The sequence below is a fragment of the Octodon degus genome, unplaced genomic scaffold (assembly GCF_000260255.1).
Source record: "Octodon degus isolate 3935 unplaced genomic scaffold, OctDeg1.0 scaffold00084, whole genome shotgun sequence".
Taxonomy (NCBI): Eukaryota; Metazoa; Chordata; class Mammalia; order Rodentia; family Octodontidae; genus Octodon; species Octodon degus.
Genome location: NW_004524660.1, coordinates 7,712,729 through 7,726,861, shown reverse-complemented (window position 1 = coordinate 7,726,861; position 14,133 = coordinate 7,712,729). Strand labels below are relative to the sequence as shown.

Here is a 14,133-nt window from a genome sequence, read left to right as displayed (position 1 = left end):
TTTGTACCTATGTTGTTTATTTATTATTTCTTGCTTATATTTGTAATATGAGAAACTACTTTGGCAGTAACAATACACAATGTACTAACCATTGTTACTCTTCTAAAGTCTTGTTTTGAGATTTTGTACCATTGTTTTTATTTTTCTTTAAAATAAAATAACTGATGTAAAAAAAAAGAAATGGCAATACTTCCAAAATTGTTGTACATATTTAATGCAATCCCTATCAAATTACCACTAACATACCTCACAGATCTAGAGAAAATATTCCCAAAGTTGCTTTGGAATCAGAAATGACCTAGAATAGCGAAGGCAATCCTGGTCAACAAGGACAAGGCAGGAAGCATTACCATCCCTCACTTGAAATTATACTACAAAGCTACTGTGATAAAATCATCATGGTACTTGCAAAAAAACAGAGCTGAGGATCAAGGGAATAGATTAGAATATACAGATACAATGACAAAAACACTCAGCCACCTTATCTTTGACAAAGGGGCCATATGTGTTCACTGGAAGAAAGAGAGCCTCTTCAACAAATGGTGCTGGAAAAACTGGCTCTGCACATGCTGAAAATTAAAGCTAGACCTGGGTCTATTGTCATGCACTAAACTAAAGTTAAAATGGATTAAAGGTCTAAGCATTAAACCAGAAACACTAACTCTCCTGGAAGAGAAAGTAGGTGGAAGTCTTGAAGACATTGGGGACATTGGGGTAGGCAAGCAGTTCATGAACAAAAATGAAACTGCATGGGAAATACTTCAAAAAAATCAACAACTGGGACCTCCTCTTATTGAGAAGTGTCTGCATGTAAAAAGAAATCACCAAAAGAGTCAGAAGACAACCCACAAATTTGGAAAAAATCTTAATGAATAATCGTTCAGACAATGGTCTTCTATGTAGAATGTATAAAGAACTAAAAATTTAGGGACTGGAAATTTAAAGATCTAATTTAAAGATATTAAAAATGGGCATCTGAGATGAACACACACTTTTCAGAGGAAGAAATTCAAGAGGTAAATAAATACATAAAAAATGCTCCACATCACTGGCCACTTGAGAAATGCAAATTAAAACAACATTGAGATAGCATCTCTCCCTAGAGAAAATGGCTATCATAAAGATATCAACTAATAATAAATACTGGAGAGGCTGTCAGGAAAAAGGAACCCTTCTCCACTGCTGATGGGAAAGTAGACTGGTACAACCACTATTGAAATCAGGGTAGAGTCTCCTCAAAAATCTAGGACTGGAAATTCCATCCAATCCAGCTATTTCCCTTCTGGAAATTTTCTCAAAAGAAGTGAAAACATCGTACCACAATGATGTATGTGCACCCATGTTTATACTAACACAGTTTGTCACAGCCAAATCTTGGAAGCAAACAAGATGCCCTGAGGAATGGATGAAAAAGATGTGATATTTTTATGCAATGTAGTATTACTCAGCTATAAAGAAAGACAAACTAGAAGCCTCTATAGGTAATGGATGCAACCAGAGGCTACACTCAAAAGTGAAATAAACCAGACCCACATGTGTAAATATCACATGGTCTCCATAGTTGAAGAATCCAAAAGAAGAAATAAAACCTGAAAGGTATAACACACACAGTAAAAGAGAAGAAAAGGAACTGAAAAGGAACTTAAGGATTAAACAATGGAGAGGAGAGAAAAGAGAAAAGATAAAAAAAGTAGAGGAAAAACATGAAGCATATATACAGGGTTGTTGATGTGATTGTACTGAAAATCTCCTTCAGTCTTTTGAAAGTAGCTGGTAATGTGCAGAATTTTCTCCTTGACTAACTCTGAATCTTGAGAGCTGTGATCTAATTTACTGCATTGAGGACAGCAATGTGTAATGCAAAAACCATGCTTCAATATCTGCCATCTTGGTCTTCTAAATGTGTTCTGTTTCTAATGTCATATCAATCATTACTATACTCTCTCTGAAACACACTTTTTAAAAAGGGTAAAAAAAAAGAGACAAGAAATAATTTAAGGTTTCTTGAAAGCAAGTGGTAATATCTAATTGTATGTCCAATCTTCATAACTGTATCTGCTAGGCTTACCAACAGATTTGATGATACAACAGCTAGTGTATCAGCCATCGTTAATCAGCTATTCTTGATCTGAACCTCTGTAGCATATATACTGTTGTATGTTGCCCTTTTGCTTTCTTTGCTTCTGATCTTTGCTCTTGTTTTGCTTTGCTTTTCAAAATAAAATAAAATTTCAAAAATTGGATTCAACAGCTGCTATGTGACTCAAACAAGATAATGTAAGGGTAACTGGAATGAATGAATGAATGAAAAATGAAAGCTAGAACAAAAGGCATAAAAATATTTTTATAGAAGTAGTAGCAGAAAACTTTGCAGTTGTAGATAAAAATTTTAATATACAGGTAAATAAGGCATATGTCTCTGTTACTCCCTTCTTGTTTCTGAGTCAAATACCCAACACCCAAATTTAGGAAGGAAAGGTTTATTTAACTCACAGGCAGGGGAGGTTTCAGTCCATGCTCAGCTGGCTCCACGGCAGAGCGGCACGTGACAGAGAAGTCGCTCATGGCAGCTGTAAGAGCAGAGAGCAAAGCAAGGGGCAGGAGTTACTGCTGCGAGCAAGTCCCTTTCCCTTCCTTCCCTTGTCGTGCAGGTTACCCACCCCAGGGCCAGCGTGTAGCACCCCCATCCACAATGATAGATCACCATCTCCAGAAGCTTCCCCATGACTGCACGAGGCTTTGGGGGATGATTAAACACAAACCGTAACAGTATAGAGGAACCAAAATAGCAATAATCAGTAAATGGCTTCTCTGTGTTATGAAACAATTATAATACCAGGAATACAACACAAGGACAAAATCTTAAAGGGCTCTAGCGAAAAGCAACAAATGACATATAAAGTAAAAGCCCTTAGAATTACAACAGACTTCTAAAAACAAACCTTAAATGCAAGATGAGGTTGCAATGATGTGTTTCAAACTCTTAAAAAAGAAGATCTCCAACCGAGGCTTTTGCATCCTGAAAAATTATCTTTCTATATAAGTATATGTAATATTTTTATGATGAAGAGAAACTAAAATAAAGAAACTCAGGATCATCAAATCAGCACTCCATGAAAGACTCAAGGATAACCTTGGAGGAGGTAATGAAGCTATCAATGCCAAAAGACTCAGTGCAAGGCATTGGGTAGAGATATAAATTAATTAGAAGGGAAAAATGAAAACAGCAACAGGAACATTATACAGGAATAATTCAATGCCTAACAATTATAACTGTCAATGCAAATGGACTCAATTTGCCAAGCAAAAGACACAGATTGGCAGAAAGGATGAAGAAATAAAATCCAGTGGTATGGTTTATAGAAAAAACACATTAAGCAACAACAGAAATTTATAGGCTAAAAATGAAATGATGGAAAATAATATCTCATGTACAGGGAAAACATAAACAAGCAGCTAGGAATAGCCATTTTATTTTTACAAAGTGTTCTTCAAGCCAAAGTGAGTCAAAAAACAAAGGCATAGTATAATTGGTTGAAATAACTGCTCAACAGGAAGAGATAACAATTATAATCATATTTCTACCAAATTAAGAGCAGCTAAGGTTGTAAAACAAACCCTAACAGCTGGGGAGATAGATCAGCAGCTGAAGTGCCAGTCTGTCAAGTGCAAGGTCCTGAGTTCAATTCCCAGTACAAGAAAAACAAACAAACAAACAAATGAAAAGCAAACACTAATAGATGTCAGTACTATTACTCTGAGGGATTACAATACCCCCAGATCACAAACAGACAGATCAGCCGAACAAGAAATCAACAAAGAAGTACCAGAGTTGAGCCACACCTTTCCACAAAGGGACATAATAGAGACATACAAAGTGTTCTACCAAACAGCAAAGAATACTCATGCCTTAGCCAGCATATAATACTTCCTGCAAACTCACCATGTACGAGCTAGAAAAGCATGCCTAAGCAAATGAGAATGAACCAAATTTTTACCACGTATCTTACAGGTCACAGGCAATGGAAGTACAAATCACACCAAAAAAAGCCCCAGAAACCATATAAATTAAACAATCCACTCTCCAGTAGTCAGTGGGGCACAGAGGAAATTACAAACAACACAGTTCCTGGAATTAAGCGATAAAGCCAGCGCAACATATCCAAACTTATGGGGCAAAATGAGAAAAGGTTCTATGAAGGAAGTTTATATTTGTGAATGGCCACGTTAGAAAATAGAACAAGCCCAAACAATGTTCCTTCAGTGGATTTTTCTCTCCATTGTCAAAGGCCAAATAGTTCAGTGTGCCTGGGTTGTTTCTGCACTCTCTAATCTGTCCCATTGATCCTGAGATCTGTTTCTGGGTACACGTCATGTTCCTTGTGTCACCATAGCTTGAAATGTGACTTCAAGTTCAGGACTGTGATGTCCTGCTTTGCTCTTGCTACCAGGGCTGCTTTCACTCTCCTGGTTGCAAATGGATTTTAGAAGTGTTTTTTCCCAGTTCTGTAAAGAATACTGTGGGTGAGTTGATGGGCTGAGTTAAATCTTTACCACAGTTTTGGAAGTATGGCCACTTTGACTCTATTTCTTTTTCTACCCAGGAACAGGGGACATGTTTGTTTTGATGTCTTCATTGATTTTCTTTTACAGAATATTATAGTTTTTGTTATAGAGGTCTTGCATTTTTCCTGAGTTAGGTTAATTTCAAGTTCTGTGTGTGTGTGTGTGTGTGTGTGTGTGTGCGTGCGCACTCTTCTGAATGATATTTTTTTTCTAATTTCTTTCTCAGGGGGTTCATTGGTCTGCTGGGATGCTATTGATTTTTATGTTGATTGTGCACCCTGATACATTGGTGAATTTGGTTATTGATTATAGGCATCTTTTGTGTGGAGTTTTTCTTTCAGGTTTGTAAGTAAAGAATCATATCATCTACAAGTAATGCTACTTTGATTTCATCCTTTATTACACATATTTGTTTTGTATCTTTCTCATCTGATTGTTCTGCTTAATGTTTAAAGTTTTATGCTGAACGGAAATGTAATAATGGATATTCTTGTCATTTTCCTGCTTTTAGGAGAAAAGATTTCAAAATTTTCTCATTGCATATAGTGTGGGTAATAGATTGGTCATAATGGCTTTTTTTTAGTTTTTCAGAGACAGGATCTCGCTATGTAGTTCAGGCTACTCTTGAACTCACTATGTAGATCAGGTTGGCCTCAAACTCAGAGAAATCTTCCTGCCTTAGCCTCTTAAGTGCTGAGATTGTAGGCATGAGCCACTATATCTGGCATAAATGGCTTTTTATCAGACTGAGAGAAAGTTAACCTACACCCACTATTTTTCTCCAGGCATGTTGTCATGAGTAGATGTTGGATTTTGTCAAGGATTTTATGGGTCAGTTGAGATGATTGGTGTGGTTTCTGTCCTTTCTTGTGTTTATATGTCGAAGTACCCTGAACTGCGTGTTGAATCATCCTTGCAGCCCTGGGATGATGCCTACTGAGTCGTGAATGATCTTTTTGATGACTCACTTTGCTCTGTCTTTCAAATCTTCCTGAGGATGTTTGCATCTATATTCAATAAACAGATGGACCTATAAGTAGTTTTTGGCTGTCCTCTTGTGTGATTTTGGAATGGGGAAATGACTTTGAGATACTCTTTTCCTTCCAATTTTATTATAGTGGATACTGGTGTTAGATTTTGCCTTAAGTTTTTGTAGACTTCCAGAATGAATCCATCTTGACCTGGATTTTCTTATTTAGTATGCTGTAAGTTATTACTCCTTCAATTTCATTGCCTATAATTGGATTGCTTGGTGTCTTTAAGTCTCCTTGGTTCAGTTTCAATCTTCTTGGCTCACAGATAAGAGTTTTATTTAAATCTCAGAAGATACATTGCATTTGGGCTCTGTTATGCCGTTGGAGACTTAGACATGCGGGAAATATATCTTACATAAAGAAATGTGCATAAATTTGGGGGATCAAGGGACAGGATGTTATGGCTTATGTCTCCCAACTCATCGTGCTCAGTGATGTGGCTTTTGGCAGATAATTGGATCATCGATGCTGGCGCTTCAGTGGATTAATAAACTCCTATCTAATATAGGGCTGGTGGGTGGATCTTGCTCCAGGTGCATGCACGCTGAGCTGTGTGACCAGGAAGGGTGTGTCCTCTCCCTGCCCTTCATCGCTCGCTACTTCCTGCCACTGTGTCGGGAGCTGTTGCTCTTCTGGACCCAGCTGACTGTGGATTGAATCTATACAATCTGTGAGCGACACTAGACCTTTGCGTTGTGCCAGGTGTTGAGTCACAGTAATGAGGAAAGGGCCTTGGCCATCTGCTTCTATTATTCCAATCCTGACTTATGTTACTGGCAGATTATCAAGTAGGAAGATGTTGCTCATAAATAAGAAAGTTACATAAATTTGTGGTAAGATTTCATAAAGTAGTGATATGATTTACACACAAAATGATCAAAATCAATAGATACATATTTCATCAAGATTCCTCATTTTTTTAGTAATTAACATTGCCTTACAATTGTCATTATTGTCATGGTCACTTCCATTGGACATAAAGTCACAATTCATTTGCAAATCTTACACTTCCAATATCAATTAATTTATCTAGGCATTTCTTCATGTTGAATGCTCAGGAAAATTCTCTTTAGGTTAATAGGAATTTCTCTTTCTAATGCCTTTCCAGGTAAAATAAAGAAGTACTGTAGTTGCCTAATTACACTTTTTCAGTGGTACATATTTATAGTACATGTCTACATTCCTCTTGGGGAGTTGGTACATGCATATAGGACATTGTAAGTGTTTCCCTCACTTTTCTCTTCCTTCCACCTATCTCTTGATTTCCTGGCTTTTTAAAATTAGCAAATAGGTTTTCTACTTTTGAGTGCATTTGTTCTACCAGGGATTGAGCCCTAGAGGGTGGAGCTATATCCCTGATACTTAAAAAAAAATTTTTTTTTCCCCTGACACTTTTTATGTTTTTGTTTGTTTGCTTGTTCTTTAATTTTGAGAGCAGGACTTCTTTAGTTATCCAGTCTGGCCTCAGAATTGAGAGTCTCCTGCCTCAACATACCACATATCTGGGCTCATAGGTCTGCACCACTGAGTCCTACCCTAACTATATGATTATACATTGTTATACTGGTGTAGGGTAAGACATAGTCAGTGAGACTTCTTCATAATTTTCTGAGTTTTTCTGTTATCTATTTCTGCATATTATAGGCCACTCCAAAGTTCAGAGAAATAAGTGGTACTAAATTATTTCTGATAGTTCCAAAGGTTGACTGGGTTCATGTGGGGCACCAATTGGATACCAACAAGAACGGCAAAGATAATTCCACCCTATCTCCTCCCCAACTGACACTTGTCCTCTTGTCACAGAAAAACATTTGAGGATGCAATAATGACAGGCATCCACATATTTGTTAGGACTAAAAGGTGCATGCTCAGAAGCAAAATAGAAAGCGAGCACCCAAGAAAGTCCCTTGTGGCTTGGAGAGGACCAGACAATGTTCTTGAAGGCATCTGAGCAGGGGGATGATCTCCAGTGTTCTGCCTGATTACTCAATCCCTTGTATCTACTTCATTTTAAAGTCAGATTACTACTCTTTATTTTGTCAGTTAAGCTAATTTATACAGCTTTAGTCTTTAAGAGATTTGGCTTTGATGGACCAGGAAACAACAAAGAAGCTTAGGATCACAAGGAGTCCTACTGGATAAAGAGATGGATGACCTGAATAACTTTGATCATGCTTTAGAACTATTGTTTCCTCAGCTCCCATCTTCCTGTCTTTGTATCTTCTGCCCTACCTCTGTTTTCTTCATGTCACAATAAACTCCAACTATCTTTGCAGTTCTTGTTGATGTCACACACGTGCTTTCAGTCAGGCAGAGCTCATTTTGCCTCCAATATCCCACATGGTTTTATATCCTCTTAAAACATTTTCTCTTGCCCTTTAATAGTAGTTTAACTTGATATTTTATGGAAAAGCTGAGCTCTTAGAAGGAGCATTCCAAAAGCATCCATTAAATGTGTTCCTGGCTATGAATTTGCATATTCTACTCACCATGTATTTGCAAATATCACACAGACCAAAGCAAGTCACAGGACCAAATCTACGTTCTGGGTGTTAGTGCATTATCTGAGGGCTGGAATATAAGGAGTCATAGTTGATAACACTCTTACTGCCATTTATGCTCTAGGAAGCTACGATCCTTCAAACAGGGTCCAGACCTCCAAAATGTGATAACACACAGATATTACCTGTGTTATTTCTGCGCATGTATAAGATACAAAATTGATACTTTCTTCTTTACTATCCTTCTAAAATCTTTATCTCTTTGTTTGCATTTATTTTTGCACTAATAATTTTTCTTTCCTTCTGATGACTGCAAACTGTTTTCTTTTCTTTAGTTCCTCTATTCATAAAATTAATGTTTACTTTGTTGTTTTCTCCTTTTTAAAGTAAGTTTTTTTTGAATTAAGTGTTGCCTTTAATTGAAAAGTTAACAAACTGTCTAGTTACATTTCTCCCCCAAGCCACAAACTCAGTAGTTACCAAGCCTCCAGGCAACATATTCAAGGCTGAGAAAATTAAAAATTTAAAAATCAATCAAACAAGTCCTCGGGTCCAACTAAGCGAACCCTGCTACATGCAGGCTAATCTATGCCGGTGATGCTGCTGGACTCTACGAGGCTGGAAGACCTTCTAAGCAACCCCACTCAGAGCAGTTACTTCAAGTGGCCATTTTCCAGTTTCCCACTTCTGAATAAAGAGTATTTTGTTAATTCTTTTTTAAAAGTTCCACTCCCTTACCCATTATTTTGTTAATTCTATTGCAGAAAACTTCTGTAAGTTGTTTTATTTACAATGCCAACTTTGAAAAACTCACTAAAGTTAACTGGACAACAACCTATGCAGAAATCACTTTACAAAAAAAGAGAAAGCTCAAAATGTCAACCTTCTACAGAGAACTCACAGTTCAGTTTTATTCAGAGTAAAGAAAACCAGCAACTTTTGCTCAGAGGAGAAGAAATTCCGCCATTGGTTTGGAATCTGTGAATAATCTGCACACGCAGTGAGGACAATATTATGTAATGCAATTGCTTTGCTGCTCCATTTGTCTGTTGTTTGTCTAACATTAACAATTATAAACAGAGCGGTGCAACTAGTATTTGGAACAGTCCTTAGAGTATTCCAGTGTCGGCACAACAGTTCACTTCTCTTCACACCCCTGGTTCTCCTTGCGTACCTGGGCTTTCTCCTCCTCAGTAAAGTCCTTTTTGATATTAAAAGTCTTGCGAATCTCCTCAGGAGTTTTCCCCTCGATCATATTGCAAGGGTCTTGCATGTAACATCATCAAGCCTTTGATGTCTAGGTAGTTTGCTGCCAGAATAAGCTCAAAAAGGGCTCCTTGGTCAACTTTCAGGAATTCTTAGTCCCAAACAGGGAAGTCATCTGTTGGCTTTTCTTTGTTCTCACCCTCCTCAGGAGGAGGAGGGGCATCCTTGTGGCAGATACAGCACTGTATGACCTTTTTTTAATGTTGCTGCATTAACATTTGATAGAGGAACTGGGTCATCATCTCCTTCATCATCATTCCCAAATCTTCCAACATGGTCTTGATTATCACAGACTGTTTGGCAATTTCAACATCAACTTCAACTATCTCTCTGTCAGATATCTACCACCTAATTGAAGGGATGGCATTTGGTCTCTAAAAGACTGCAGGCCTGAGTCAGACGAGAGCAGAAAGATGTTCCTATCTGTTGGAGAAAGGCAGTGGCAAACAAAGCCACTTAAAGTAAATATTTATCAATAAAATTTTCTTCTTAGTATGGTTTTGCTGCATCCTGAAAACATTAGTATATTTTATTTTCAATTTTAGCTATGTTAAAATATATTTTTACTTCCCTTTACATTTCTTCTCTGATCCATTGATGTTTACGAGAATAAATGCATTAATTTTTATGTATTTGTGACTATTAAAGTTCGTTCCCAATTACTGACTTCTACTTTTGTCCTTCTATGATCAGAAAAATAAACCTTTATATGTTATACTTGATCTATTCTTAGTAAATGACTCAAACAGCCTGATTTTAGATATTTCTTTTTTTCTAAGAAGGGAATAAGTACTTAACTATTATTGAAATTATTATTTCAGTAAATCCTGCAACAAAACATACTTGATGTGCATCAATAGATACTGTGTTGACAGCTTTGAAACAAAAATAAATAAATCTTCCAAATCAACATTAATCACCTACTACATGCACTAACATTCACGCATCTCAGTGCTACGCTTATTATGTAATGTGGGCCTATTAATTTATCAGTAGGCTTGTTTTGTGACCTAGCTTTTTTTTTTTTTCTTAGAGATTACATCATGTATGCTTGGGAAGAATTTATACAGTGGTGCTCAAGTTTGTTCTTTGTTACATTTTTATCTGAATATTCAATCCACTATTGATAGTAGACTACCGTAGTCTCTTAGTTTTGTACTGAAGTGTTTTGATTTTTATTCTACTATATTTACCTTAAATATTTCAGTATTCTAATTGTACTGTAGAATATATTTACAATTATGTCTTCTTCATAAATTAGCTTTTCTCTCATATATAATAACTTATTGGAAATTTTTTGCTTCAAAGCTATTTTTCTTCTAATTAACAATACAGGCATCTGTATAGAAGCAGATGGTTACAGTTATTCTAACTAATTTAGCTATTATTTTTTTACTTTTGAACTGTGAGTTTCATTGATTTACATTAAGATAATTACCCATAACCAGTATCTTATTCTTGTCACTTAATCATTTTCTCTGTGTTTTGTGGCCCTTTTGTTCCTTTCTTCTTCTGTTGTTTTACAATTTGATGATTTCTTTTTTTTTTTTTTGTCTTTTTTTTGTGTATGTGTGGTTGTTCTCTTTTACTCCTGTGCTTTCTATTTTCTTTTGAATTTACCTTAAATTTTTCTTACTGATTTCCATGGGGCTTATACAATTACTTCATAGTTATCATAGTGTATTTTAAGTTGACAGATAAGTAAATGGATATAGATGATCCATAAGCAGAGAGCAGGCCTGTTTTGCATGATCGCAGAGGGGATGTGGACAAATTTGCATGCAAAATGTAAGAATGACCTCTTCAGGGTAGAATGTTTGTGAGAAAGGAAACATTTCCTCTCTATTTTTCAGTCAGAGAATTTCCAGGTGCAAGTAACAGGAAAGGAACAAAACGCGTTTAGGCCGTAAATAATTACACTGGTGCATTTCCTATGAAGAGTGAAGATGGGTGGGGCATTTGGGTTGATCAGTCCTAGAGCTCAGCTATGCTACCGAAGAATCATGGTTTCTTTTTCTCTGTCATCTACTCTCCTCATCATTCATGTGGTAGGCTTCCTGTCAGCATCATACCTAAGCTCTCATCTTTTCAATGATAGAAATTATTTTAAATTTAAGCGCAAGGATTATTTTATAAGTTATTTTAAACTTCAGATAGAAATAAAAAGAAAAGTGAATTCAAAGAGAACTCATTAAATAATTTAAACATTTCCTTGACTGTTAATAAAAAATAAAACATAATGTAGTCAGGAAACAGTAGCAAATGGAACAATTACCAATTACAGCTAATTTCTAGTAACCTGCATCTATTTCCTTGTGACTAATTAGATAGCAAAATTCAGGAGCGTGGAAGGGGTCAGGTGAGTTGAAAAATTTGGAAAGTACACCATAACATCAGGCAGTTGTGTGCAGGAATCATTTGCTTCCTTCTATGGTAAGGCTTTAATGCATCCCTTATCTATTGAGCACAGTGAAAGTGCACCTCTCCTTCTGCAATCCACAGTTATGGTATAATCAAATTGGTTTTCATAGCTCTTTGCAGACTGCAGTGTCAATATATGTGTCCATGAAATACAAATGAAATAAAACTTTTTCAAGCGTCAAAGCCTCATGGACAATGTGTACATAGTGAACTCAGTCAGGTTAATCTTCCTGCAGGCGCTTCTGATTTTTAAGAACAAGTTTAGGCATTTTCCAATGAAGAAAATTGGCTTTGATTTTATAAGAAGCAAAAGGAAAAAGCAGCTTTTTCAGGTAATTATTTCTTGGTTGACTTTGTATGAGCAGTTTAAGCAGAAGACATAATTTTTAAAAAGTATGCTAGAGGGCTGGTGAGATGGCTCGGTGGTCTAGAGCGCCTACTTAGAACAAGCTTAGCAAAGCACAGGGACTGTGGCTCAATCCCCCAGTGCCACATGCTGGCCAGCCCCGCCCCCTGGTGGGCTGAGCTGGCCACACACACACACGCACACACACACACACACACACACACAAATAAAAATTAAAAGAAAAAGTATGCTAGAAATTCCTAAGTATTTTTTAATACCCAAAATAGTAGCACACACGAACACATATATACGAGTGGTTTGTGCCAAAGTGACCTCAGTGAATAGGAATTCAATGAGCATCATTTACATATTAATTGTGAGAATAAATTACCCTCATATTCTTCATCTAAAATTTGTTATTGGTACTTATTGAATGGTATGCAATAAGAATAACATTTCTTAGTACCATTTATTATAAAGAAATATGTTGATTCTTTATAAAGAAATATTTTCAGGCTGGGGAGATAGCTTGGTGATCTAAGCGACTGCTTGGCAAGCGCAAGGACCTGGGTTCAATCCCCGATAGTGTATGCCATGCCAGCTTGGAGCCCTGGGCATGCTAAACTGGCCACCTAAACCAGACATGGTGACACACGCCTGTAATCCCAGCCCTAGTGAGGCTGAAAAAGGAGGATCACCATGAGTCTGAGACTTTATCCCAAATGAATACATAATTAAAAGATTAAAAAAGAGAAATACTTTCAATGGTGGAGTTTTCCCCACGCAAAGGAACTCTTTAAGTGGAAGGCCATATGGACATAATTACAGCTGCTCCCTGGCTTTCTTTTCCACAGAGCTTGTCTTTCCCCATCTTTTGTAGTTATGATAAAATACCCAAGGCTGAAATTTGTAGGTTAAACAGATTTATTTAACTGTCAAGTTCAGTGGTTGGATTGTCCAATAATGGCCCAAAAAGTCCTTCTGAGGGCTCTCAAATTGTACAACAATGTGGTAAAAAGTGGAAAGAGAATTTGGCATGTGAGGAAGAGGGACAGCAAGATCACATGGCAAAACCATAAGTGATAATCTGGAGGGGGGCTAGCCTGCTCTTTTTAGGACTATTTCACATGATCCCAACTAATCTATTCCTATGAGGCATTCCTTATGCCAAAAGGAATATTAATCTATCCAGAGTGTGGGGACCCAGTCATCTAATTATCTTCTACTTAGTGCCCTCTCTTAGAGGTCCACTATCACCTCCAACCTGCCCCACTGGAAATTAAGATATCAGTACCCAAACAGTTGGTGAGCAAACCATATCGCAGCTCCAGCAGAGCTTTATTTCCAGAAAGTGGCTCCTGTCCTCCAGCCTACCTGGTGGACATATCTCTATGCTGAGTTCCATCAAATCAGGAAAATAAATTTTCAGGACAAGACCATAGGTTACATGAGAAAATGACCTTTATAAAAATGATAAGACCTGTCTTTGTTCAATCTTTCATTCACCCCTTTATTCATCATATTATTCTTCATATTTGCATGTCATACAATTTTTTTTTTTTTTTTTGGTGGAACTGGGGATTAAACTCAGGCCCCTGAGCTTGCCAGGCAAGCGCTTATTCCACTGAGGCATCTCCCCGGCCCCTGCATGTCCTACAATTACATAATGTTTGACACATAGATGCCCCAAAAATATTCACTTAATGAATTAGGAAATGTGTCATGTAAGATAATGTTAATGTCCCAGAGACATAACTATCTGACTTCACCTTCAGTAATAAAATAATACATAAAACTTATTAAGTACCTACCATATTTTCCTGAAATTAAGACTGGATCTATATTAGTTTTTGTTCCAGCAGAAACAGTGGATCTTGTTTCAGAGGGTATCTTGTTTCTTCGTGTACAGCAATCTCCATTTACTCAGGTACAATGATGTACATTTCTTCATAGTCCACCATCTACATTTATCCCCACTCAAAAACATGTACTTATTCAA

The 14,133-nt window shown here is 36.9% G+C and overlaps 1 pseudogene; it reads right to left on the bottom strand.

Annotated features, from left to right (window-relative positions):
- Positions 1–9,239: 9,239 nt before the first annotated feature.
- The window catches only part of LOC111818242, a 59,998-nt pseudogene continuing 55,104 nt past the window's right edge, over positions 9,240–14,133 (bottom strand).